At 31.8% G+C, this 26945-nt stretch overlaps 2 long non-coding RNA genes across 2 annotated transcripts; both read left to right on the top strand.

Annotated features, from left to right (window-relative positions):
- The first annotated feature begins 368 nt into the window (after nucleotides 1-368).
- Nucleotides 369-2286, top strand: LOC111411002. The gene is made up of 2 exons (XR_002705803.1): nucleotides 369-637; nucleotides 2096-2286. It is a non-coding gene; the product is annotated as an uncharacterized LOC111411002 (long non-coding RNA).
- A 6810-nt stretch (nucleotides 2287-9096) lies between these two features.
- LOC111411001 lies at nucleotides 9097-10945 on the top strand. The gene is made up of 2 exons (XR_002705802.1): nucleotides 9097-9365; nucleotides 10755-10945. It is a non-coding gene; the product is annotated as an uncharacterized LOC111411001 (long non-coding RNA).
- The last annotated feature ends 16000 nt before the right edge of the window (nucleotides 10946-26945 follow it).

Here is a 26945-nt window from a genome sequence, read left to right as displayed (position 1 = left end):
AAACTCTAAACGATGACATATTAGCTTTTCAGAAAGGGCATCAATTCACCTAATGCCACCGAATTGATAAAAAAAAGTTCCAGAAATTTTTAATGATTTATAAATTTGTCCAAACAAAATCTTAAATGAAAATGGATAGGGGAACATAAAATAAAGGACAAACGCGCACACGGTGTACATTAGTAGACGCCTTATCTGCATGCCATAGTTGTCATAATAATTAATAGTGGTAATTGGGTCAAATAGCCTATTTCATACTATAGATTTTAGCCTTTGACCAAAATAATATTTTTAAAATAAATATGTTAAATCATAATTTATAAACTACATAATATATCCTTACCACCATCTAAAAAATGTAATTCCTCCCTTCTCAAATCAATTGAATTCCCAAAATCATAAATCTAATATTTCTTCTCCCTTAACAATCCCCAAACCTTTATTTTTTTCTCTTCATGGCTTCGTCATCTCCAAATCATTTTACATTCAAAATTGGTTGTCTTCGTATTCTTGCACGAAAAGAGGAATATGAAGGTTTCATCCATTTCTCAAGATTTGTAGAATCGAAATTCTCAAAAGAGCACCCGTGCTTGAACAACCACTTCTAAGAACCAATTTCATAGTTGGCTATCCTCATGTATGTTTGGTTCCTCAATTTTTCATTTTTACTACAATTTTATGCGAATTTTTTAAGAGAAACTTGTGCCAGCAAGAACTATATTGATAGAATGGATTTGTTTATACCTTAATTTTATTCATGTTTCTTGTATGTAGTGATTAAGTTTTGGAATTCAATTTTCTCTTCATAGTTTTCATTGTTACTTTGAATTACACGAAAAGTTACGTACGAATTTAACTTTCTTCTCGTAATTACAAATTTAAAAACATGTTATTTCTTTATTTTATTCTTCGTGATGTAGATTTATAAGCAAATTGGAATAAAATATATAGTGGAGTATTCTGAGGTGAAACATTGAACAATTAAAGATGGGCTTGTAAGCAAACTTGGGTTAAATAGCTCTATAGGTGATTCCAAATTTGATTTACATCTACTTTTGTTATGTAAATATAACTTACTCCTGTTTGAGGCGGCACACAATTATGCTTTTTCACGTAACTTAGACTTGCTCGTATAAAGAAATTACGTGATGAAGTTGTGGCGAATTGCAAAAAGCAAATTATTGTTTTTCCAAGATAATGAAATACAACAATTGTCTTCTCGTTATGTCCCACTTATTGCTTAGGGGTTTTTGCCTTTGACTAAAATAACTTTTTTCCAGCAAGCTATTATTCTTTTGGATTTTAATTCTTATAGAGCTAATAATTGAAAGCAGATATGACAATTTAATAAAAATAGCTATCGAAAATTAGATCTTTAAGCATTTTGTTTGCTATAAATATTTAAATATCATGTTAGTTGCAATGTTGGTGTACTGAAGTAGATATTCCATGATACCATTGAAGTCTTATTAAATTGGCATTATTTTGTATTAGTTAACCAAGTGGCTTCTTGAAGGTTTTGGACTGAGCTAATTATGCAGAGAGATAAGATATGAGATTTTGAGCTCATTCATACTCTCAAAGTTTCGCGAAATACTTCCTCTTAAATATTCTTTGATGAACATGTATATTGTATTGTCGTATTTGCTTGACATTGAGACATGGATGAACTATTTTTCCACCTATAGTGTTGCTTTTTCTATTGTGATGTGTCAGATTCAAGAGGTTTGCATTAAATGGAATATGGTAGAGTAATAAACGATCGTGATTTTTTACTGTAATGAAGATATAGTAGTATTTTGCATGTTTTCCATGAAGTAAATGCACTCACTTGGTTGAGCTTGTGGCATTGATATGTTAGTTGCTAAATTTTCCTGTATGGTACCCTAAAGTTCATCTAGTTCTCAAAATGGCACTCTGCAGTTTATCTAATTTTGAAAATAGCACACTATCGTTTATGTAATTCTTAAAATCTTACCTTGTCGTTTATCTTTTTCGAAAATGAATTGTACTAAGTATCACATAGAATTATTGTAAAAGCTTCATATTTGTTCATTGATAACTTCACATTATTGTTTTATGTTTTTTATTACAGAAATGGAACGATCATTTGAGTATGTGATTCACATTGAAGATAGGATTAAAGGCAGGCCTTCGTAGAAGTATTGCCTTCAAAAAACTTGACTATGTTTGGGAAATGTTGGATGATGTTTATTGAGAAATGTTTATGGAATCTTGTTTCAGACAACTATATTGAATGAAGCGTATACCTTTTTCACACAACTAGTCCACCACTTGTAATGAGAATGATTGTAACCAAAAAATAAAATGAGATCTTGTTTTCAATTATTGATAGGCCAACACGATTTTCATTAAACAAGTTCTCATTGATAATTTGGTTGAAAGCTAGTGAGGAGCATGCGTTGGAGCCCCATATTGTGACTAATGGTAGATTGGTGAATAAACACTTCAAAAGGTGTAAGAAAGGTAAACGTCGTACAATCTAAAAGAAGCTATTGAAAGTCGCTAAGTGTGTATGGAAGACAAGTACAAGACTAGGTTTATATATATTTTGGAAATGGTACTACTGCCCAAACAAAACTACACATACAAAATTTTAGAACACTTGTCAATGGTTGATGACTTAGAGGCTTTTAATAGTTATCGTTGGAGGGAGAAAGGCTTTTGGCCATACAATAGATGTATTCATGAAAGACTAGAGATTCTTGGTGAAGTCATACTTGATTAATAATGAGAAATATCCATATTATTCATTTTATTTAGATTGTAATATTTTAAATCTAATGCAGATTTGGGCCTATGAAGCTCATCAGATGATATAGGACTTAGATACTAATTTTGTCCAGATGGTAGTGTTTTTTATGATTTAGTAGGAAAACATTTACATGGATGCTGGTTTTGTCTAGTTAGTAGTGGTTTTTATAATTGATTAGGGAACAAGTATATGGATATTGATTAGTCTTGCTATATTTTTCATTGCATGACTGTTTTATTCAAATATTGAAGCAGTAAGGGTTGAAACAGAGTTGTAGTTTTTCATGATAACTTGTATATTTATACAATGGAAAAAAAGATTATTATTAACTAGCTACGTAAATTCACCCAATTTGGAAAAATGACGGTTAAACGTTTAAAACGACAATGTGCCATTTTGGTCAAGGGATCTAGACTTCACTGCAAAACAAATTTAGTAACGTCATAGATAACTTGTCTAGTTCGAATGAGCAAAAATGATGTAAACTGAATATTGAATTACCAAAAATTGCAGTCATACAACTAAAATGTTTACGTGCCATATTAGATGCGGGTCGATTTCAATCCGAAATGTGCTATGCTGTGTATAATCTAAACGACAATCATACTTGAAAATGATCACATGTCGCTCTGGGTAGTAAAGTCTCGATTTCACTTGTACATGTTGAATGATTACACGTTCGATGTTCTTGTATACCCTATACCTAAATGGCACCCCTAGAGTAAAACAATAATATGTCGTTTTGGGTGAGTCTCGATTTCACTTCAAAGTAAAACAACGTTTAGAACATCACAAAGGATTATACATGTTGAAAAATTAAACGGCAACTATAAGTGTATTTTTGTACACTTGTTAAACACTTTAACAAGCTAATTATTGATTAAAGGAGCACATATTAACTCACAATTCATTAACCCTAAAAGGTAAGAGAACAAGGCAAACGAAAGTTAAAAGGGATCTAAATCGTCCAAAAATGTGAAGTTGGGGACCAAAGTGCACAAGTACCAAAAGTTCAAGGACCTAAGCTTGCAATTTCGGAGGGCTAAAGTGATATGAAAATCAAAATTTGGGGACCATATTGTACATGATCCACTACTTCTTAAGCAAAATGACATAGAGAGCGAGCCCATGTTTGCCTGTCGTGTAACTGTCTTATAGGAGTTTTTGGAGCTTTGTTGGAAGGACGTAACAAATGTAGTTTTGAAATCTTCTATATCTAGAATGTATTTATTCTAAAATTGATAAGTGTGTTTTACACGCTTCTTCGTACTGTTATACTTGAAAAATTGTTGTTCATTAATAGAATATCTGCATAATTTAGTGTAAATATGTTAATTGTATTCAAAACTTCAACTTGATTGCACTAGCTGCGAAGACAGATGATTTTGGGCTTAATTGAAATTGATTCGGAGCAATTGATGACTAATCAGATTGCACATGATCAATAAGGAGCATTAAGATGGCAATCCGTTGAGATTTGCAAGTATTGAAAGCTAAATACAATGTTTGAAAAGTTTGAGAACTCAATTGTAAACTTTTATGATTGTCATTATACTAATTACAAATAATTGTGGAATGATGAGAATTAAATTGTAAATATTTAAAGATGAAGGATCCATGTACAAATAAGAAAGGACTAAAGCTGAACAAAAGAAGATTTGCAAGGATCAAATTGAACATGAAAAAAAAGCAAACCTTTCGACTGCAAAGTCCATATTATGTGACTGCAAGAGGAGTAGTACATGCATACAAGTACAATCATACCATCATAATGTACTCTACAATGCGATTGCATGGTAGTTCCGAACAAAAAATATTTGTTTCCTATTTTGATTCAACTTTTAATAGAAGGGATTAGTATATACGAGACTTGACCTAATTCTTGAAGATATATGATCATTCATCATACAAGAAATGTGAGCTTTTGATTAAAAATATATATATACACATTCCTTACAAGTTTTAGAGAAGCTTTTGGTACAAATCACATATTCTTAAATAAAACTTCATATATATTTGCTTGGATTTTCAAGATGAAGAAATAGATTGAAGAAAATTAAGGAGTATTGAAGAAATTCAGGCCCCGTTTAATTCACATTTTTGTAAGAATGAGAATGAAAAATGTAATCGTTATATGACTCATACAAGAGATAGAAAGTCAAATATGGTGGTTTGATATGATGGATAACGATCATATTTTTCATTTTTGTTGCCAAAGAATGGGGATCAAACGGGGGCTCAGATTCAAGATAGTTTTCATTTTCTTTCCACACTTCAAATTCAGGTGGTGATGTATCAACCCAATTCCCTTATTTTTTTTATTTTTTATTTTTTTAAGATTCTAGAATAATGATGGGACCAATGTTTTGCAATTTTGGTATTAGTTTCCAGATTTTGACTTTAATTACTTGTTTCGTCTCCAATAATTGTTAGTTTTTGAATTTTTGATAAATATACCATTCCCATTTCAAAGTATTTTCAAATTGTTCCTCTATTATGTCCAAAGTTCGATCTATCTAGACAATCTCGTCAAACTAGACAAAATTGATGTGAATATGTAGTCTATTTTATATTCTTCCTTTTTTTTTTCTTTTTTTTTCTTTTTTTTTTTGCAGAAATACCTATGCATTCTCGTCAAACTAGACAAAGTCGACAAGTTTTCTGGTCCATATAGATTCTCTAATCTTCTTTGGCAACTTTTTCGAAATTTGCCTATTATACATTTTGATCAAAGGCTACTTTTGTAATTTCAGATGACTATATGGACATTAACAAGATTCTTGGTGGGAGAAAATTTCATTTTGAGAAAAAATAAAAATTAAGCAATTAGAAACTTTTCCTATTAATTGAACGCATTATGACGCATCTAGAAATTTAAACCAAAAAGTTTGTAATATCAAAATATCTGTGTTTATCAAAAGAGTTAGATTTGCAACTATTAAAACTTTAAAATGTCAAGTATCACAAAAAGAAATTGAAAAAGAGTACCACCACTTATATATATATATATATATATATATATATATTTTTTTTTTTTTTTTTTTAAACCCTAAAAGCGAAAATAAATAAAGAATGAAATGGGAAAAAGCGCTTAAACACAAAAAATGAGAAGAGAGGTGTACACGTACATAATTTGCCTATTGAATTTCACCGTAGATCATATGCCCACCTTACATGATATGTGTTAGTTTGATTGTAATCAATTATGCACATGTTTAGTTGTGCTTTTAAGCATCGATACCCACTATTTTTTCTGGTTCAAAATAACAAAGTGGCGGGTCTCAAACAATAATTATAGCTCCAATTATGGCTTTTTCTTAAATAAAAGCTTTTAAGCATGAGCAATCACTATGCTCCCGTTTGGCCTCTTTTTATCAAATTTTAATGTTTAGGATAGTGGAATTTTTTATTTTTATTATTATTATTATTTTTTTGAAGGTGTGATTGTGCGGTTGAATTATAAACCAGGTTTGAAAATATAGAACTAATTAAGAGTCAATTTCCTCCATAGAAGTTTTAGAGAAAATCAATTGAAACATTTTCGGGTTTCTTAATAATAGAGAGAGAGAGAGAGAGAGAGAGAGAGAGAGAGAATTTTTTTAATTTTCTTTTTGCACATATTTCAAATAATCTAAGCATTTTCACTAAATTACATAGAGTTGACGAGAAATATAGTCTATTTAGACGCTCTCCTCCTTTTTGCATGAATTTCGAAAAATATAGAAATTTTTCGTCAAACTAAGTTCTTTGACATTGTCCTACTTCCTTGTTGTGTGAATTTCAAAGCATTTAGGCATGTTGGACAGATTAGACAAAACTGATGAAGTTTGTAGTATGTTTAGACACTTCAATTTTCCTCGACATTGTTGTCTATATTTCCTATATAACATTTTGATAAAATGCTCTATAGTTATTTTGCATGATATAATGAACATATTAAAATTTTTGTTGTAAGACAATTTTATTGGGCAAAAAACCACTAGTTAGATTTTTCCTGTTAATTGAATACCATACGACGAATATCGAGAAATTTAAGCTTATACTTGCAATATCTGACTACCTACCTATTTGTGTTTATCAAATGAATTGGTTAATGCGGAAACAACGACACTTAACTGAAAATAGATGAAAAAAAAAAAAAAAAACAAATAGAAAACACTTACACATTTAATGACACTTGAACATCAACAAAAAAAGGAGGAAAAAAATGCGTACACATAAATAGTTGTAATTTGAGCCCTATGAGATAGGAACTGTACTACACGTACAGAAATCTTTGCCTAACAGATTTCATGCACGTGTAGCTATATACACGAGGTATACATTTATTTTGATTATAATACAAGCTTAAGTCCAAGTGATCAACGATGAATTACTATGGAAAGGAATTGCAAAATTCATTTTTTCATCACTATTATTTCCTTCTCATCTTAGACTCTCTTTCTAAATTCCTTAGCTGGTGGTGTAATGAACTAGAGATTGTCAATTGAAGGGAGTTTGTCTTTTGCCTTACGGTGCTATAATTTTGTATATGTAAAATTATAGCTACTAACGTAAACAGCCCCTAAAGATTACATTGCGAGTGAAAGATCTTCTTTGTTTCTTGTAAAACGGGTTTCGGAATCGGAAAAAATTTTGGTTTCTGAAGTAGAGATACAATATTCATGCCTAATAATTACAAAAGGCAAAAAATTAACCGTAATCATTTTCTATAAAATTTGTGGAAGAAGTTTCACTGGAATTACTCATTGGATGTATCTCGATGAATATGTTTTTGAAACCAATTCGCCACAAATCATTGGTTAAGAGTAATATCTTCTCACCTGTTAGTAGTATCATAACCATAGTTATTAGACCCGATCCGATGGTTGACCCAAAAAAATCATTGGGTCATCGGGTCAATGGTTTAACTGGTGAATCGGTGGTTTAACCGATATGTCATTGTTAGATAGTAATTTTATTTAAAATTGATCAAATTTTGACTTTTTGGTTAACTGATGGCAAGACGGATGGTTTCTATCTATTTGGACCTTATGTGCATATTTTTTGAAAGGTTCAAAGATTGTGAATGGTACAAAATAAATATTAGGGTAAAGTCTGCAAAAAATGAAAGGCTAAGGACTACTGTTGCAATTTTTTCTATATTAAATTTGGTTCTTATTTCGATTTAATAGTATAAAATGAATTATTATATATTAGTTGGGTGTATATGAACTTTTCCGTTAATTCAATTAATTAATTTTAGCCTAGAAGTCATCCAAGTAATTATTTGACAAATGTACCACATTTTTCAACTGATTCATACCTCAATTCTCGCATTTTGCGTGTGAAACATTATGTTTCCAATCGCTATGGCAAATATTATGATATAATTATCGTACACAAATTAGAATAGCATAAATTAAAACCATCATATCAATATACTATTAATTAGCACAAAAAATATAATTAAACTTGGCCTCCAAGATTGAATTCTAGCAAGGTGTTAAGATGTCATATGGTATGAAAAACATCAACATGTTTAGTTGTCATGGAAATATAATCACTTTATTAATATAGAGTAATGTCATTTAGCTCCACTAGGTTTATAATCACAATCTATGAGACGCAAATGTGACAGAAATGACCTCATAAGTACCGATGACATGTCACATCATTTATTGTGAATAAGTTAATGGTAGATCTCATGAATTTAATAATTCATCAATTAATTAGTGTATCATGTCATCAGTGCTTGCTTAGGAGATTATTACTAGCAAATGAGATACTAAATAATAGGTTAAATGAAATAAGTCATCTAACATATCATTTAATGTTACATTAACTCAACATAGATTGAGGTTATTACTTAAGCGGGGCTAAAATGATATTTTGACGCAATTCATATTCTTTTACTATGGAAGAGTGATGGTTCCTTTATCCGTCATTCATAATCTTTATATTATTCTCAATAAACTCTAAACGATGACATATTAACTTTTCAGAAAGGGCATCAATTCGCCTAATGCCACCGAATTGATAAAAAAAAGTTCCAGAAATTTTTAATGATTTATAAATTTGTCCAAACAAAATCTTAAATGAAAATGGATAGGGGAACATAAAATAAAGGACAAACGCGCACACGGTGTACATTAGTAGACGCCTTATCTGCATGCCATAGTTGTCATAATAATTAATAGTGGTAATTGGGTCAAATAGCCTATTTCATACTATAGATTTTAGCCTTTGACCAAAATAATATTTTTAAAATAAATATGTTAAATCATAATTTATAAACTACATAATATATCCTTACCACCATCTAAAAAATGTAATTCCTCCCTTCTCAAATCAATTGAATTCCCAAAATCATAAATCTAATATTTCTTCTCCCTTAACAATCCCCAAACCTTTATTTTTTTCTCTTCATGGCTTCGTCATCTCCAAATCATTTTACATTCAAAATTGGTTGTCTTCGTATTCTTGCACGAAAAGAGGAATATGAAGGTTTCATCCATTTCTCAAGATTTGTAGAATCGAAATTCTCAAAAGAGCACCCGTGCTTGAACAACCACTTCTAAGAACCAATTTCATAGTTGGCTATCCTCATGTATGTTTGGTTCCTCAATTTTTCATTTTTACTACAATTTTATGCGAATTTTTTAAGAGAAACTTGTGCCAGCAAGAACTATATTGATAGAATGGATTTGTTTATACCTTAATTTTATTCATGTTTCTTGTATGTAGTGATTAAGTTTTGGAATTCAATTTTCTCTTCATAGTTTTCATTGTTACTTTGAATTACACGAAAAGTTACGTACGAATTTAACTTTCTTCTCGTAATTACAAATTTAAAAACATGTTATTTCTTTATTTTATTCTTCGTGATGTAGATTTATAAGCAAATTGGAATAAAATATATAGTGGAGTATTCTGAGGTGAAACATTGAACAATTAAAGATGGGCTTGTAAGCAAACTTGGGTTAAATAGCTCTATAGGTGATTCCAAATTTGATTTACATCTACTTTTGTTATGTAAATATAACTTACTCCTGTTTGAGGCGGCACACAATTATGCTTTTTCACGTAACTTAGACTTGCTCGTATAAAGAAATTACGTGATGAAGTTGTGGCGAATTGCAAAAAGCAAATTATTGTTTTTCCAAGATAATGAAATACAACAATTGTCTTCTCGTTATGTCCCACTTATTGCTTAGGGGTTTTTGCCTTTGACTAAAATAACTTTTTTCCAGCAAGCTATTATTCTTTTGGATTTTAATTCTTATAGAGCTAATAATTGAAAGCAGATATGACAATTTAATAAAAATAGCTATCGAAAATTAGATCTTTAAGCATTTTGTTTGCTATAAATATTTAAATATCATGTTAGTTGCAATGTTGGTGTACTGAAGTAGATATTCCATGATACCATTGAAGTCTTATTAAATTGGCATTATTTTGTATTAGTTAACCAAGTGGCTTCTTGAAGGTTTTGGACTGAGCTAATTATGCAGAGAGATAAGATATGAGATTTTGAGCTCATTCATACTCTCAAAGTTTCGCGAAATACTTCCTCTTAAATATTCTTTGATGAACATGTATATTGTATTGTCGTATTTGCTTGACATTGAGACATGGATGAACTATTTTTCCACCTATAGTGTTGCTTTTTCTATTGTGATGTGTCAGATTCAAGAGGTTTGCATTAAATGGAATATGGTAGAGTAATAAACGATCGTGATTTTTTACTGTAATGAAGATATAGTAGTATTTTGCATGTTTTCCATGAAGTAAATGCACTCACTTGGTTGAGCTTGTGGCATTGATATGTTAGTTGCTAAATTTTCCTGTATGGTACCCTAAAGTTCATCTAGTTCTCAAAATGGCACTCTTTCTTTTTCGAAAATGAATTGTACTAAGTATCACATAGAATTATTGTAAAAGCTTCATATTTGTTCATTGATAACTTCACATTATTGTTTTATGTTTTTTATTACAGAAATGGAACGATCATTTGAGTATGTGATTCACATTGAAGATAGGATTAAAGGCAGGCCTTCGTAGAAGTATTGCCTTCAAAAAACTTGACTATGTTTGGGAAATGTTGGATGATGTTTATTGAGAAATGTTTATGGAATCTTGTTTCAGACAACTATATTGAATGAAGCGTATACCTTTTTCACACAACTAGTCCACCACTTGTAATGAGAATGATTGTAACCAAAAAATAAAATGAGATCTTGTTTTCAATTATTGATAGGCCAACACGATTTTCATTAAACAAGTTCTCATTGATAATTTGGTTGAAAGCTAGTGAGGAGCATGCGTTGGAGCCCCATATTGTGACTAATGGTAGATTGGTGAATAAACACTTCAAAAGGTGTAAGAAAGGTAAACGTCGTACAATCTAAAAGAAGCTATTGAAAGTCGCTAAGTGTGTATGGAAGACAAGTACAAGACTAGGTTTATATATATTTTGGAAATGGTACTACTGCCCAAACAAAACTACACATACAAAATTTTAGAACACTTGTCAATGGTTGATGACTTAGAGGCTTTTAATAGTTATCGTTGGAGGGAGAAAGGCTTTTGGCCATACAATAGATGTATTCATGAAAGACTAGAGATTCTTGGTGAAGTCATACTTGATTAATAATGAGAAATATCCATATTATTCATTTTATTTAGATTGTAATATTTTAAATCTAATGCAGATTTGGGCCTATGAAGCTCATCAGATGATATAGGACTTAGATACTAATTTTGTCCAGATGGTAGTGTTTTTTATGATTTAGTAGGAAAACATTTACATGGATGCTGGTTTTGTCTAGTTAGTAGTGGTTTTTATAATTGATTAGGGAACAAGTATATGGATATTGATTAGTCTTGCTATATTTTTCATTGCATGACTGTTTTATTCAAATATTGAAGCAGTAAGGGTTGAAACAGAGTTGTAGTTTTTCATGATAACTTGTATATTTATACAATGGAAAAAAAGATTATTATTAACTAGCTACGTAAATTCACCCAATTTGGAAAAATGACGGTTAAACGTTTAAAACGACAATGTGCCATTTTGGTCAAGGGATCTAGACTTCACTGCAAAACAAATTTAGTAACGTCATAGATAACTTGTCTAGTTTGAATGAGCAAAAATGATGTAAACTGAATATTGAATTACCAAAAATTGCAGTCATACAACTAAAATGTTTACGTGCCATATTAGATGCGGGTCGATTTCAATCCGAAATGTGCTATGCTGTGTATAATCTAAACGACAATCATACTTGAAAATGATCACATGTCGCTCTGGGTAGTAAAGTCTCGATTTCACTTGTACATGTTGAATGATTACACGTTCGATGTTCTTGTATACCCTATACCTAAATGGCACCCCTAGAGTAAAACAATAATATGTCGTTTTGGGTGAGTCTCGATTTCACTTCAAAGTAAAACAACGTTTAGAACATCACAAAGGATTATACATGTTGAAAAATTAAACGGCAACTAATAAGTGTATTTTTGTACACTTGTTAAACACTTTAACAAGCTAATTATTGATTAAAGGAGCACATATTAACTCACAATTCATTAACCCTAAAAGGTAAGAGAACAAGGCAAACGAAAGTTAAAAGGGATCTAAATCGTCCAAAAATGTGAAGTTGGGGACCAAAGTGCACAAGTACCAAAAGTTCAAGGACCTAAGCTTGCAATTTCGGAGGGCAAAAGTGATATGAAAATCAAAATTTGGGGACCATATTGTACATGATCCATCGAGGCCAAAAGCCTCAATGGTATACATGCACCACAGATGCCCGTGACGCGCGCCGCCTTTCGACTGGCGTATATTTCCTATTTCGCTTAAATTTCGAGACTTCTTCCACAATTTCACTTGAAGTGATTTTAGCCATTTAAATATCAGTTTGTTGGTCACTTTTCAGGGATTCTTTGGGTTGGGACTTCTTCCTCCTCCTTCAATTTTCTTTTACTTTCCTTTCTTTTGTTTTTTCTTTCCCTCTTCTTCTTCTTTTTCTTTCCATTTTCTTGACATTTTGGAAGTGAAATCACAAACACAAGGAGAATACACATTCAAAGAAGTAGAGAGATTTTGGAGAAATCAAGTTCAAGCCTTTAACATCTTCAAAAAGTTAACAAAAATGGTTGTATCTTGAATCTTGTATTTTCTTCACTATTATCTTCTATTGGCAATGTATTGTATAAAATATTCTCCTTTTTATCATATATTTAACATGGGCTAAATATTTGTGTTGGGATTTATGGTAGTAACTTAACCTAACTTTTAATTAATTTTAGTATTTACTCTTTAATGTTAAGTTATTTATTTTCATTGCTTTTACTACTGTTATTATTCCATTTTCATTTATTTGGCCAATGAATGACTATGTTTGGTGATTTGTAATTGTTCAAGAGAAGATTGTGTATTTTAGACCAAATAGTAGAAACCCCAGGTAAGAATAGAGGACAGAGATATATCTCTAACTCTAGGTGACCCAATGACTTATTTTCATAGATATTTAATACAATTGTTTGGTTTTAATCGACATAGAGATATTGTAGATTAAACGAATCAATTAGGGTTAATTCTACTCAAAAGAGGTAATTACCTAAACTTGGAAAATCGTATCTAATTTCGTAAATGAATAATTTGTAAATTGGTATGTGGAGAAATTAATTAGGCGATGGTTAAGCGAAACCATGAATCCCAACCACATTTGCTTCCGAAATTTCAAGATTGTTATATTTTCTTATTTTGTAGGTTTTTAGTTAATTTCCTTATTTCCAAATCATATTTTTAATTTGTGTGTGTTTATTTTTATTGTTAGAATTAAAATTAACTAAAGTTGTGTAATCGAAAATATACATTCCTCGAGAGATCGACAATCCGGAATTAAAATGTCCATTTTATTACTTGAACTTGACCCATGCACTTACGACATGCACTTTTAGCGAGCAACAACAATATATTTAAACCATGTACCCTAAATCCTATACCTTAAGCCCAAAACCCTAAATCTTATACCCTAAACCCTAAATGACAACCGTATGTTTAAAATAACAATATATAATTTTGGATCAGGAGGTATCGATTTCACTCTGAAACTAGTAAAACAGTATTTAAAATATCATACAGGTCTTGTACACAGTGAATGACTACACGTGCTGTATTTTGCATACTCCACTTGTCGCTTATGTTTTTCTTTGCTGTCAAGTAAAGTGCCGTGTAGTCTCCAAACGAATTATAGAGTGTGTTGCTATTGTTTGGACAAATGTTTCAACCATAATGTCAAAATGTAGTTGAAACTTTCATCCTTAAACTTGCAAGCGGTTACGAGCATGAATAAATCGAAACAAACACGAGACTAAGTAGAAATGTCACCATACATTTAAAACGATCGGATGTCGTTTTAGGTCTTGGGGAATCGATTTCACTTCGAAACTAGTAAAACAGTATTTGAAACATCATACATGTCTTTTACACATTAAACGGCAACATGTACTATATTTTGCATACCATACTTGTCCCTTGCATTTTTCTTTATTGTCAAGTGAAGTATAGAGTAGTTACCAACTGAACTATAGAGTGAATCACTATAGTTTGGACAAATGTGTCGACCGTAACGTTGAACTACATCAAAATATAGTTAAAACTTTCATCCTTAAGCTTGCAAGCGGTTACGAGCGTGAATAAATTGAAACGAACACAAGATTGAGTAGAAATCTGACCTGTACGTTTAAAATGATTGGATGCAATTTTGGATCGCGAGGTATCGATTTCACTCCGAAACTAGTAAAATAGTATTTGAAACATCATAAATGTCTTGTACACATTGAACGACTATAAGTGTTATATTTTGCATACCATGCTTTACTTACGTTTTTCTTTATTGTCAAGTAAAGTATAGTGTAGTTTCGAACCGAATTATAAAGTGACTTGCAATAGTTTAACACTATAGTTCGACAAATGTGTCGACTATAACATCGACATGTCGCTAAAACTATCAGATGAACTTTTGTATTGATCTTCTTATTTAAATGCAGTGAAAATTTGCATTCGTTCATTTTTATATACAAGTGAATAAAAATGAAGCGAATACAAAATAGTTAAAACGACTGCATGACATTTTGGATCACGGGATCTCGATTTCATTACAAAATGAGTTGATCATATTTTGAAACATCTTAGAAGACTTGTACAAGTGAAACGAGCTAATTTGTTGAGTATTTTATCTCATAATTGAAATATAATGAAATTTTGGTTACTTATCTTCATTCTTAATAAAGAGTGTAATTTACTCACGAGACAATACTGTTACTTACTATCGGTGAACTTTTATAATATAGTGAAAAATTGCATTTGTTCATTTTTATATGGATACAAATGAACATAAAGTGAAATGAACACGAAAATAGTTGGAACACCACCAATCGTTTAAAACGACGACATACCATTTTGGGTCACGGTGTCTTAGTATCACTTCAAACCTAGTCAATCATAGCTTGGAACATCTTAGCAAACTTATATAAGTTAAACAAACTAATTTGATGAGTATCTTATTTCATAATTGGAATATAGTAGAATTTGGGTTACTTACCTTCGTTCGTAGTTAAGTCTAGTATAGTTTACTAATAAAATAATAGTGTTGGTTATTATTGAGTGAACTTTGCCTTGATATTGGTGTCCAAATATAATGAAATCTTCAATTCGTTCATTTTCATGTTGATACGAGTTAAAATAAAGTGAAAAACACAAAATTAGTTAAAAGGACATGATGTCGTTTTAGATCACGAGGTCTTGATTTCACTTCAAAACTATATCATAGTGTGAAACGGCTTAAAAGACTTGTATATGTTGAACTAGCTAATTTGTTGAGTATTTTATCTCACAATTGGAATATAATGAAATTTGTGTTATTTAGCTTCACTCATAGTGAAGTGGAGTGTAAGTTATTTACGACTACACCAAAAATCATCATTTGCAACACATAAAAGGCAACATTCGGTAGTTAAGTATTGCTAAAGGGGTCTACCGCAACATTTTAATAAGCAAATGTAGCCATTAATTAACGTAATTGAGTTTTGGCAATATTTTGTAAATAGATGCTGCTAATGTCACCTTTCGCAAACATTTATTAAATGTTGCGAAAAGTTTTAATTTTTGCAGCATTTATTAAACGTTGCGAAAAATTTTAATTTTTGCAACATTTTAATGAAAGTTGCTGAAACTCGCCTTTTGCAACGTTCATTGGCTGTTGCAACATTTATTGAACGTTGCGAAACGAAAATATTACTTTTTGCAACGGCCATTGAACGTTGCAAAATGTTACTTTTCGCAACGTTGATTGAATGTTGCAAAAAGTAAAATCTTTTGAACTTTTTGCAATGTTCAATCAATATTGCAAAACATCAAAATCGCAACCCGACCCAACCCGACCCGCCTACATAAAAAATAAAAATAAAAAAAGAAGGAAACACGAGCCAAGCCCTTATCTATTCTCACTTCTCAGTTCTCACTCTCTCGTCTTCACTCTTCCTGCCGTCAACCCAAGCCCTGTCTCCCTTCATTTTCTCTCAAATCGCAGACGGTGATCTCCGTTTTCCAGTTGCCGATCATTGTTTGTACAACTAGGGTAAGTATATTTCCTCATTTTCTATATCTATTCTCCCCATCTGTCTCTGATGTATTACGTAGCATCCTGTAATTTTTTTCTCTACTTCAGTTATTTGGAATAAGTGCATTGGTTGGGGCTTTAATACGATGTACCAACATTAATTTTTATAGTCTTCCTTTATTCAAACTGTAGTAAAAGACTTTTTTTTTTAGCAATATAGAGTTTGATGAGGCATTAAAGAATCCTTGGAAGAGGGATTACCAAGCCATACCGAGGAAATTCAGCGAGAAGGGTTATCAAAATGTGCCGGAGATTGTGTTTTGGAACCTTAGAGACTCAAGGTTGACTCCTGTTTTAGCAAATCAGAGTGGGGTAGCACTGGTGAATGGATTTTCAAAGAATTTGCTGACTATGTTCTTGGAATGAGGGGGAATTGTAAATCCAGAAGAAGTCATAGAACTTGCCATCTACGATAAAGAGTATAAGAACTTGTTGTTTTTAATTGATATGTTACTAACTTCCATCTCAGTTTTTCTGCTTTAGAAATTATTAGAGCTCTAAACAAATATGGTTTGATGAAAAGATTAGAAAATCAATACATCATTTAGTTTTTCGTTTTTCAACAAAAAAAAAAAAAACTGTAGTAACCTTGTGTTGGTTTTGTTGAATGTCAGGGAATCATGATAATGGCAATATAATTGGTATTTTTATCATGATAAGTGCATTGGGGTGGAGAAAGCATCACTGGAACGTCATTTCTGGCATATAGTTCTTCTTGAACATGGTAAGTTTTTCAAATTTGTGAACCCATGCCGTCCGATTGATACACTTCCATTTTCTAATATGAATGCTTGAAATGAATTAGTATAATTGAAATATAGAAAGTTGAGATTCCGATTGAATTCAATATGTACCATCTACATCAAACCCAGCCCCAGTCCAACCAGGTGCTGCAGGACCTCTACACTTAGCTATTGCTCCTACTCCCTTTAGTCTCCCTTGGAACATACTTTTTTTCTTCCCTCTTCCCTCTCCATGAATAACAGACTGTTGGTTTTCACAGTTTGTTAGGGGAATATTACTAAAATCAAGGGGGCAAATAGAGAAAAACGATTTCCATTATCGAAACATTTTTATAAGATGTAGCTTCTATGGGATGTGATATTGTTTTGAAAACTCTTTAAGAATGACTTTAATATTCGTGTTTTATGTCTTTGTAGTATCATAGGATTTTGTAGAATAAAGTGAATATGTGTCTAAATATAAATTGGGGGTGGGGTTTTCATTTCATTTTAGTAGGAATTAGGGTGTCAAATTGGGGGAGAGGTGAGCCTTTTGAATGCTCATCAACCTGGTAATTCCTTTCTAATTTATTTAGTAATACAATTACAAATTTATTTTCTGTTGTTATGCTTCATAATCTATGTTGGTGCCAATCAGACACTTGAATATGTTGAACTATGAATACTTGGTTACTGATATATTGATGATTATTATTTGTTCAATGATTTTATTTATTTGTTGCAGAATATGTATGCCCAGTTGCTTCCTCTTGTTTGCCTGCCCCACCTATTCCAGGTATGGGGGGCGGTGGGATGAGAGAAGGTTTTGCCGCACAAATGCCACCCTCACCAATGGGTGGAATGCCTCCAATGCCACCATTTGGCATGCTACCAATGGGGTCCTACTGATGTTTGGATGATCTCGTGATAGGAAATTCATAGCGAGTAGTTTTTACTTGTTGAGAAAATGTGGACACCAATGGGTCTAATTATAAATTGGGGGTGGGGTGTTCATTTCATTTTAGGCAGGAATTAGGGTGTCAAATTGGGAGAGAGGCGAGCCTTTTGAATGCTCATCAACTTGGTAATTCCTTTCCAGTTTATTTAGTAATACAATTACAAATTTATTTTCTGTTGTTTTGCTTCATAATCTATGTTTGTGCCAATCAGACACTTGAATATAGTGAACTATGAATACCTGGGTACTAATATATTGATGATTATTATTTGTTCAATGATTTTATTTATTTGTTGCTGAATATATATGCCTAGTTGCTTCTTCTTGCTTTGTCTGCCCCACCTATGCCAGGTATGGGGATGATGGGATGGGAGGAGGTATTGCCGCACAAATGCCACCTTCACCAATGGGTGGAATGCCTCCAATGCACCATTTGTAATGCCACCAATGGGGTCCTACTGATGTTTGTATGATCTCGTGATAGGAAATTCATAGCGATTAGTTTTTACTTGTTGAGAAAATGTGGACACGAATAGGTTGCGCTTTATGCCTTGTCGTCTCGTGTTTCTTGTCTGATACTGACCGCTTTTTCACTTTTCTAGAAGCTGCCTAGTTCAAGGTGAAAGTTTATTTACATTTCTAAAATAATGTTATGTGGTGTCGTCTGTCATAGGTTGTGGATATAATTTGTAATATTCTTTGGTAGCAGATCATTTTTTGGTTTCTGTAGCTGCAAGCTAAGGATAATTTGTGTTTTATAAGGACAAGAGCCATTGTGATTGGTGGCATTATATACTGAATTCTCAAAACTGAACTTGCAGTTTAGTTGAAATTTTGTAATTGTTTGCTTGTATTATAAGAACAAGTGCCAATTGGTGGCATTATAAAATTTTGGTGGCATTCATGAATGAGCATACTGCTAGAAAAATTAGGTGCAAATTATGTTCTTAAAATGGAATCTAGAATTTAAATTTCTACTAACGCAAGTACAATTAAGTAAATTGTTGCTATTTTTATCTTTGTAACAGGCATTTCCTTAAAACTTTTTACAGTATTGAATTTCCTTCTAATGAAATTGACCTTTCTTTTCGATTGTAGAGGCTAGTTATCAAAACGATTTCCATTATTGAATTTTGTATATGTGTGGAATTCTTACCATTAATTCAACATATTAAATCTTTTTCATCAATTTACTTATTTTCTTTGTTTTTCTGCTCAATTGAAATGGGTACAAATGCTTAAAATATGATATCTATCTTTATCTTCTTTTTCATAGGTCAGGATGGATACTTAAAGCTAAGCTCATGTCAAAGATTGCTGTGAAGAAAATTGAGGAGGCCAATGGAGTTGTTTTACTCACTACTTAGTTTGTCCTTTTTTTTTTTTTTTTGGAAAATGTATTGAATTTTTAGGTGCTTTAGAATTTTGAATTTGGATTTTATCTAGATATTGTTACATTTTGGAGTTCAATTAATAATAATTATTAGAGATATTTAATATTGTTATCTTCTATCATATTTTGTGGTTGGTTTATGTAAATTACTGTACAAATAAAAGAAATGAAAAAAAAATTTGTAAAATGACTTTTCGCTAAAAGAAATGAAAAATTAAAAAAATTGTAAAATGATTATTCGCAACGTTTAATAAACATTGCGAAAAGTGACTTTTGGCAACGTTTATTAAACGTTGCGAAAAAGACTGTCACTTCTCGCAACGTTTAAAAAAATTGCGAAAAGTGACTTTTGCAACGTTGAATAAATGTTGTAAAAAGTCTTCTCTCAATGGCAACATCGACCCCCGCAACATACGATAAAACGCTGCAAAAGCCTTTTTGCAACTTTTTTTGATCGTTGCAAAAGCCCTTATTTGGTGTAGTGCACGGACCAGCAGTGTTAGTCACTATTGGAAGAACTTTGTACCAAACTTGTGCATTGAACTTGGTACTAAAATATAGTCAAAACTTGAATTCATTTAATTTTTATATAAATGTAAGTAAATATAAAGTAAAATGAAACAAAACTAGTTGAAATGACATCTAGCCGTTTAAAATGTGAGGATGTCATTTTGGGTCACGAGATCTCAGTTTTTCTTTAAAACTATTTAATTATATTTTTGAACATATTAGAAGACTTAAAGAAGTTAAACAAATTAATATCATGAGTATCTAATCTAAAATTGAAATATAGTGAAATTTATGGTACTTTTCTTTGTTTGTAGTGAAGTCTAATACAATTTACTTGTGGAACAATATTATTGATCATTATCGGGTGAACTTTTTTTTTTATCGATCTTGTTATCGAAATGTAACAAAAGCTTGCATTCATTCATTGTCATATGGACACAACTGAACAAAAAGTGAAACAAACACAAAAATAGTTGAAATGGTACCTAGTCGTTTAAAAATGACAACATGCCGTTTTGGATTATGGAGTCTCAATTTCACTTCAAAATTAGTCAATCTTATCTTGAAACATTTTAGAAAACTTATACAAGTTAAAAAAGTTAATTTGTTAGATATAATATCTCTTAATTGATATATAATTGAATTTAGGATATTTACTTTCGTTCATAGCGAAATCTAGTATAGTTTACTCACGAAAGAATATTATTGATCACTATCAGGTGACATTTTTATATTGTCCTTGATATTCAAGCGTGGTGAAAACTTGATTTCGATCATCTTCATATAGATTCGAGTAAACATAAAGTAAAACGAATATAAAATAGTTAAAACAATACTCAACCGATTAAAATGACAACATGTCATTTTGGGTTACGAAGTCTCGATTTCACTCCAAGATTAGTTGATCATGGCTTGGAAATCTTAGAAATTTTATATAAGTTAAATGAGCAATTTGTTCAGTATCTTATCTCATAATTGTAATATAATAAAATTTGGATTAGTTACCTTCTTTCGTAGTTAAATCTAGTGCAGTTTACTCACCTAACAATAATGTTGATCATTATCCCGTGAACTTTATATCAACATTGTTGTTCAAATGTAATGAAAATTTGTATTCACTCATTTTCATGTAGATATATGAAAATAATGTGAAATGGATAAGAAATTACTTTAAATGACACCCAATCATTTAAAACAGCAACTTGCCATATTGGTAACGGGTCTCGATTTCGCTCTAAATATAGTGAAAACTTTTCTAATTTCAATTTCACGTGGATACCAGAGAATATAGAGTGAAACAGACACAAAATTAGTAAAAAAGTCATCAAATTGTTTTTAACGACAGCATGTCATTTTTGATCACGAACTTCGAATTTCACTCCAAATATAGTTAAAACATGTTTTTCCATTAATTTGGATGTAAATACAAGGGACCATAAAGTAAAACGAACCCAAAATTTGTTAAGGCAGCACTCAATCGTTTAAAAAAGCAGTATGTCATTTTGCTGTTGGTCTTAAACTGAGTGTGAAAAGTGAGAATGAAAGTGGGAATTCATGTTAGGGGAATTTGGTAAATTTTGGTTTGAAATTGGATATATTAGACATTTCAAATGAATGGTATTTAAGACTTTTAAAATATAATAAAATAGGTCAAGAGTATGTTCGGAACAACTTTTCCACACAAAGAAAAGCAATTATTTGACCCTTTTTTGGTTCGACAATGCTAGATGTACATTCACTTTTTTATCGAATTTTTTACCTACACACACAATAAGAGGGTGGGTCCCACACGTTGAAATTTTTAAATGCACGTGGGGCCCACGTGCTTGTGAGAGTAAGTAACCAATTCGGGAACCCAAATTCGATACATATATATTTATCCTTTTTGGTTAGTTGGGACTCACTTGTAAGATTATTGGTCAACAATAATGGCTACCGAAAAGCAATTTTTATGTCCTAAAAATTTCCTCCAAATAGAAGCTAAAGGTTTTTTTTATCAAACATTATTGATTGTAGTTATTTTACCATTATATATATATATACCCTTTAATTTTCAGTTCTCAAATCCAACCCCCAAAAGCAGAAAAACAAAGGGAAAAGGGGGATTTGATTAAAAAAAAAAAAAAAAGTCTATTCAAACAATGATATTGATAAAATAATCTTCCTTCAATATTTTTTTATCAAATGGCCTTCGCTTACAAAATACAATAAAGAAATAATGTCAAATATCTAAAATGTCATCACCATAGAAAATACCCAAATACCCCTTTCAATTCAATTAAATCCCTCAATTCATCTACAAAACATATCAACGTGCTTTCTCTGTGGTTTCTTCCCTAAAATCTTGTTATTTATTGTATTTTTTTTTTTTTATCTTTTCCAATATTGTGAGCATTTAAACAAAAGTTTTGGTATCTATATTATTTACATTGAAATATCTACTATATTTAAAGAAAAAAGAAAGTAATTTCAAAAATCTCATTTACATTGGTACTTTTATTATTGAATATAGTATAAAATGATATTTTACTTGATTTTATTTTCTCATTTGGTATATACTTGCACCGTCCGCACTATTGGACGATAACAACACTCCAGTCATTATCTACAATGTAGAACGACACTACAGTCATTATCATCCATGTAAAATGACAGTATAACTGTTATCTGTTATGATCTGTCCGTTATTGATAATATATTGTGGTTACTTTGATAGTTTAAATATGGTAACTATTTTCATATTATTTTAATATATACTTGAATTGATAAAGCCATAACGACATATATTTATTTTTTGTTATAACAAAATATAACTGGTGCCATTTTTAGTATTTTACCTAAAAAATATAGAAATGATGTGTAGAAATTAAATATTATTGATCTAATAACAATTTATTTTTAAATATACAAGTTATCAATTATTCGTATCGTGTTTACATAAGTAACTACACTTGTGTTGTTTTCATAACAGTAACAACACTAGTGTTGTTCTCATTTTTCATGTTGTCCAAGCAATGAGAGCATCTCTCAAACTATGTGAGCAGCATGTTCATATGGCGATTTAAATGAGTTCAAATTATAGAATATCGAGGCCTAGAAGGCTCTTGGCTGCTCATACTTGTATTTATCGATAGAATGGCACAAGTAACGTTTAACGGCACTTGTGTTGTTCCGTTGATTTCTCCTATATTTCGTTTCATTTTCACCGCGTCGACCTCAAGAATCAGACCTCATAACTTAAGAAAAAGTTAGAATTATTAATTACATGACGAATAACAATTAAATTGACATAGATTGTAGATGTCGCGTTGGTGAAATCACAAGTCACCATCCACATTCTTTGGAAAACAAAAGTAATGATAGTATCTCCCAAATTATGTGAGGGGCATGTTCATCTTGCGACTTAAATGAGTTCAAATTATGAAATATCAAGGCCCGAAAAACTCGTGGCTGCTCATACACGTGTTGATCGATAGAACGACATAAGTGACGTTTAACGGCACCTGTGTCGTTCTGTTGGTTTCTCCTATATTTCGCTTCATTTCCACCGCATCGACCTTAAGGATCTGACCTCCTAACATAACAAAGTCATAATTATTGATTACATAGCGAATAACGATATAATTGCATAGATTGTAGATGTCGCGTTGGTTAAATCACAAGTGACTATCCACATTCGTTGAAAAACAAAAATAATGAGAGTATCTCCCAAAATATGTGAGCGGCATGTCCATCTCGCAACTTAAATGAGTTCAAACTATGGAATATCGAGGCCTGGAAGGCTCGTGGCTACTCATACTCATGTTTATCGACAGAACGACACAGGTGACGTTTAACGGCACTTGTGTCGTTCTGTTGGTTTCTCATATATTTCACTTCATTTTCACCGTGTCGACCTTAAGGATCGGACCTTCTAACATGAGAAAGTCAGAATTATTGATTAAGTGGCTAATAACGGTAGAATTGGCATAGATTGTAGATGTCGCATTGGTGAAATCACAAGTCACCATCCACATTCATTGGAAAACAAAAGTAATGGGAGTATCTCCCAAATTATGTAAGCGGCATGTCCATCTCGCGACTTAAATGCTTTCAAATTATAGAATATCGAGTCTCGAAAAGCTCGTGGCTGCTCATACTCATGTTAATCGACAGAACGACACATGTGACGTTTAACGGCACCTATGTCGTTTTGTTGGTTTCTCCTAATTTCGCTTCATTTTCACTTCACCGCGTCGACCTCAAGGATCTAACCTCCTAACATACGAAAGTCAGAATTATTGATTATGTGGCGAATAATGGTAGAATTGCATAGACTGAAAATGACGCGTTGGTGAAATCACAAGTCATAATCCACATTAGTTAGAAAACAAAAATAATGAGAGTATCTCCCAAATTATGTGAGCAGCATGTCCATATCGCAACTTAAATGAGTTCAAATTATGGAATATTGAGGCTCGGAAGGCTCGTGGCTGCTCATACTCTATTTATCGACAGAACAATACAGGCGACGTTTAACGGCACATGTGTCATTCTGTTGGTTTCTCCTATATTTCACTTCATTTCCACCGTGTCAACCTTAAGGATTGAACTTGCTAACATAAAAAAATCAAAATTATTGATTATGTGACGAATAACGATAGGACATAGATTGTAGATGTCGCGTTGGTGAAATCACAAGTCACCATCCACATTTTTGTGTCCATCTTGCAACTTAAATGAGTTCAAATTATGGACTATCGAAGCCCGGAAGGCTTGTGACTGTTCATACTCGTGTTTATCGACAGAACGACATAGGTGACGCCTAACGGCACCTGTGTTGTCTTGTTGGTTTTTCCTATATTTCGCTTCATTTCCACAACGTTGACCTCAAGAATCGGACCTCCTAACTTAAGAAAGTCAGAATTATTGATTATATGACGAATAACAGTAGAATTAACATAGATTGTAGATGTCGCATTGGTGAAATCACATGTCACCATCCACATTCGTTGGAAACAAAAGTAATGAGAGTAGCTCCCAAATTATGTGAGCAACATGTCCATCTCGTGACTTAAATGAGTTCAAATTACAGAATATCGAGGCCCGGAAGGCTCGTGGCTGCTCATACATGTGTTTATAACGTCACCTGTGTCATTCTGTTGGTTTTTCCTACATTTCGCTTCATTTCCATCGCGTTGACCTCAAGGATCATATCTCTTAACTTAAGAAAGTCAGAATTATTAATTACGTGACAAATAACGGTAGAATTGACATAGATTGTAAATGTCGAGGCCCAAAAGGCTCGTGGCTGCTCATACATGTGTTTATAACGTCACCTGTGTCATTCTGTTGGTTTCTCCTATATGTCGCTTCATTTCCACCACGTCGACCTCAATGATCAGACCTCCTAACATAAGAAAGTCAAAATTATTAATTACGTGACGAATAACGGTAGAATTGACATAGACTGTAAAATGTCGAGTTGGTGAAATCACAAGTCACCATTCACATTCGTAAGAAAACAAAAGTAATGAGAGTATCCCCCAAATTACGTGAGTGGCATGTCCATCTCGCGACTTAAATGAGTTCAACTTATTGAATATCGGGGCCTGAAAGACTCATGGCCGCTCATATTCGTTCTCTTGTCAATAACGGCACAAGTGTCGTTGTATAAACAGTAACAACGCTTTTGTCATTCCCATTAATAAAGTATGTCATTATAATGTCACTTGTGTAGTTCTTTTAAAACTTTTCAATATCAATAATGGTACAAGTGTCGTTCTCGTAGACATGTAAATTTAAATATAATGACAGTTATACTGTTTTAAATATTAACGGTACAAGCGCTGTTCTCATGAACAAAATTTGACAAAAATAATGATCGAATTATTGTTATCATAGAAATACATACGCACATTTAAAAGAAAGACATAAAAATTGTAACTACAATTAATATTCAACTTGAAACAAACATGCACTTACCATGTGACCTCAAATATGAATCCCCTAACTTAGGAAAGTTAGAAAGGTTGATCACGTAACAAAGAACGGTTGAATTAACATAAGTTATTCTATTATTTTCAATCAAATACAAGTTATGAGCATACCTCATAATTTTTTTAAATGTCATAATCAACTTGCAAGTTAAATGAGTTCAGCTTATTATTTCATTAGGCAGGGATGGGTCCTGGTTGCTTAAACACTTAATAATAGACAGAATGACGCAAATACTGTTTTATTATCAGTAACGACACTTAAACTGTTATGTTGATTTCTCTCTTATTTTCGTTTGTTTTCAACGTAACGATCTTTAGAATTGGACACCCTAAACTGTGCAGTTCTCATAGTAATAATAGAAGTTTATATTTATGTACGTCACTTGTGCTGTTCTTTTAAATCTTTTTATCTCAGTAACGACACTAGTACCGTTCTCAAGGACTTTCAATATACTGTAAATAGCACTTGTGCCATTCTCATGGACACTTATAAATCAAATATAATGGCAGTTTGCAATTCTCATAAACGTTTCATCTCAGTAACGATACAAGTGTCATTCTCGTAGAGAAGTGACGTTCTCATTTTAGTAACGACACAAGTGTCGTTCTCATAAATAAGTAAATTTACAATTATAACTACAGTTTTGTTATCATTGGGATGCTAGATTGACAATTAATGAGCATATTTCTTAACTCACATTGGAATGTTAGACTGACAATTAATGAGCATATTTAACTTAATATATTGTGTCATTATGGGGTTGTTTGAGCCATTTTTTTTTCCAAAAAATGAATTTTGGAATAGTGTTACGATGGAGAATGTGTGATTAAAAAATAAGAAAAAGTTTTGAATTTGTGTATAATATTATTTTATTGAAAAACGTGTGGTTAAGATGGGATCAAATTACTGTTCAAGAATGCATTTTGATAAAAAAAAA

The sequence above is a fragment of the Olea europaea genome, chromosome 15 (genome assembly GCF_002742605.1).
Source record: "Olea europaea var. sylvestris chromosome 15, O_europaea_v1, whole genome shotgun sequence".
Taxonomy (NCBI): domain Eukaryota; kingdom Viridiplantae; phylum Streptophyta; class Magnoliopsida; order Lamiales; family Oleaceae; genus Olea; species Olea europaea.
Note: the sequence above shows the minus strand (reverse complement) of the source record. Positions and strands in the feature narration are given on the sequence as shown.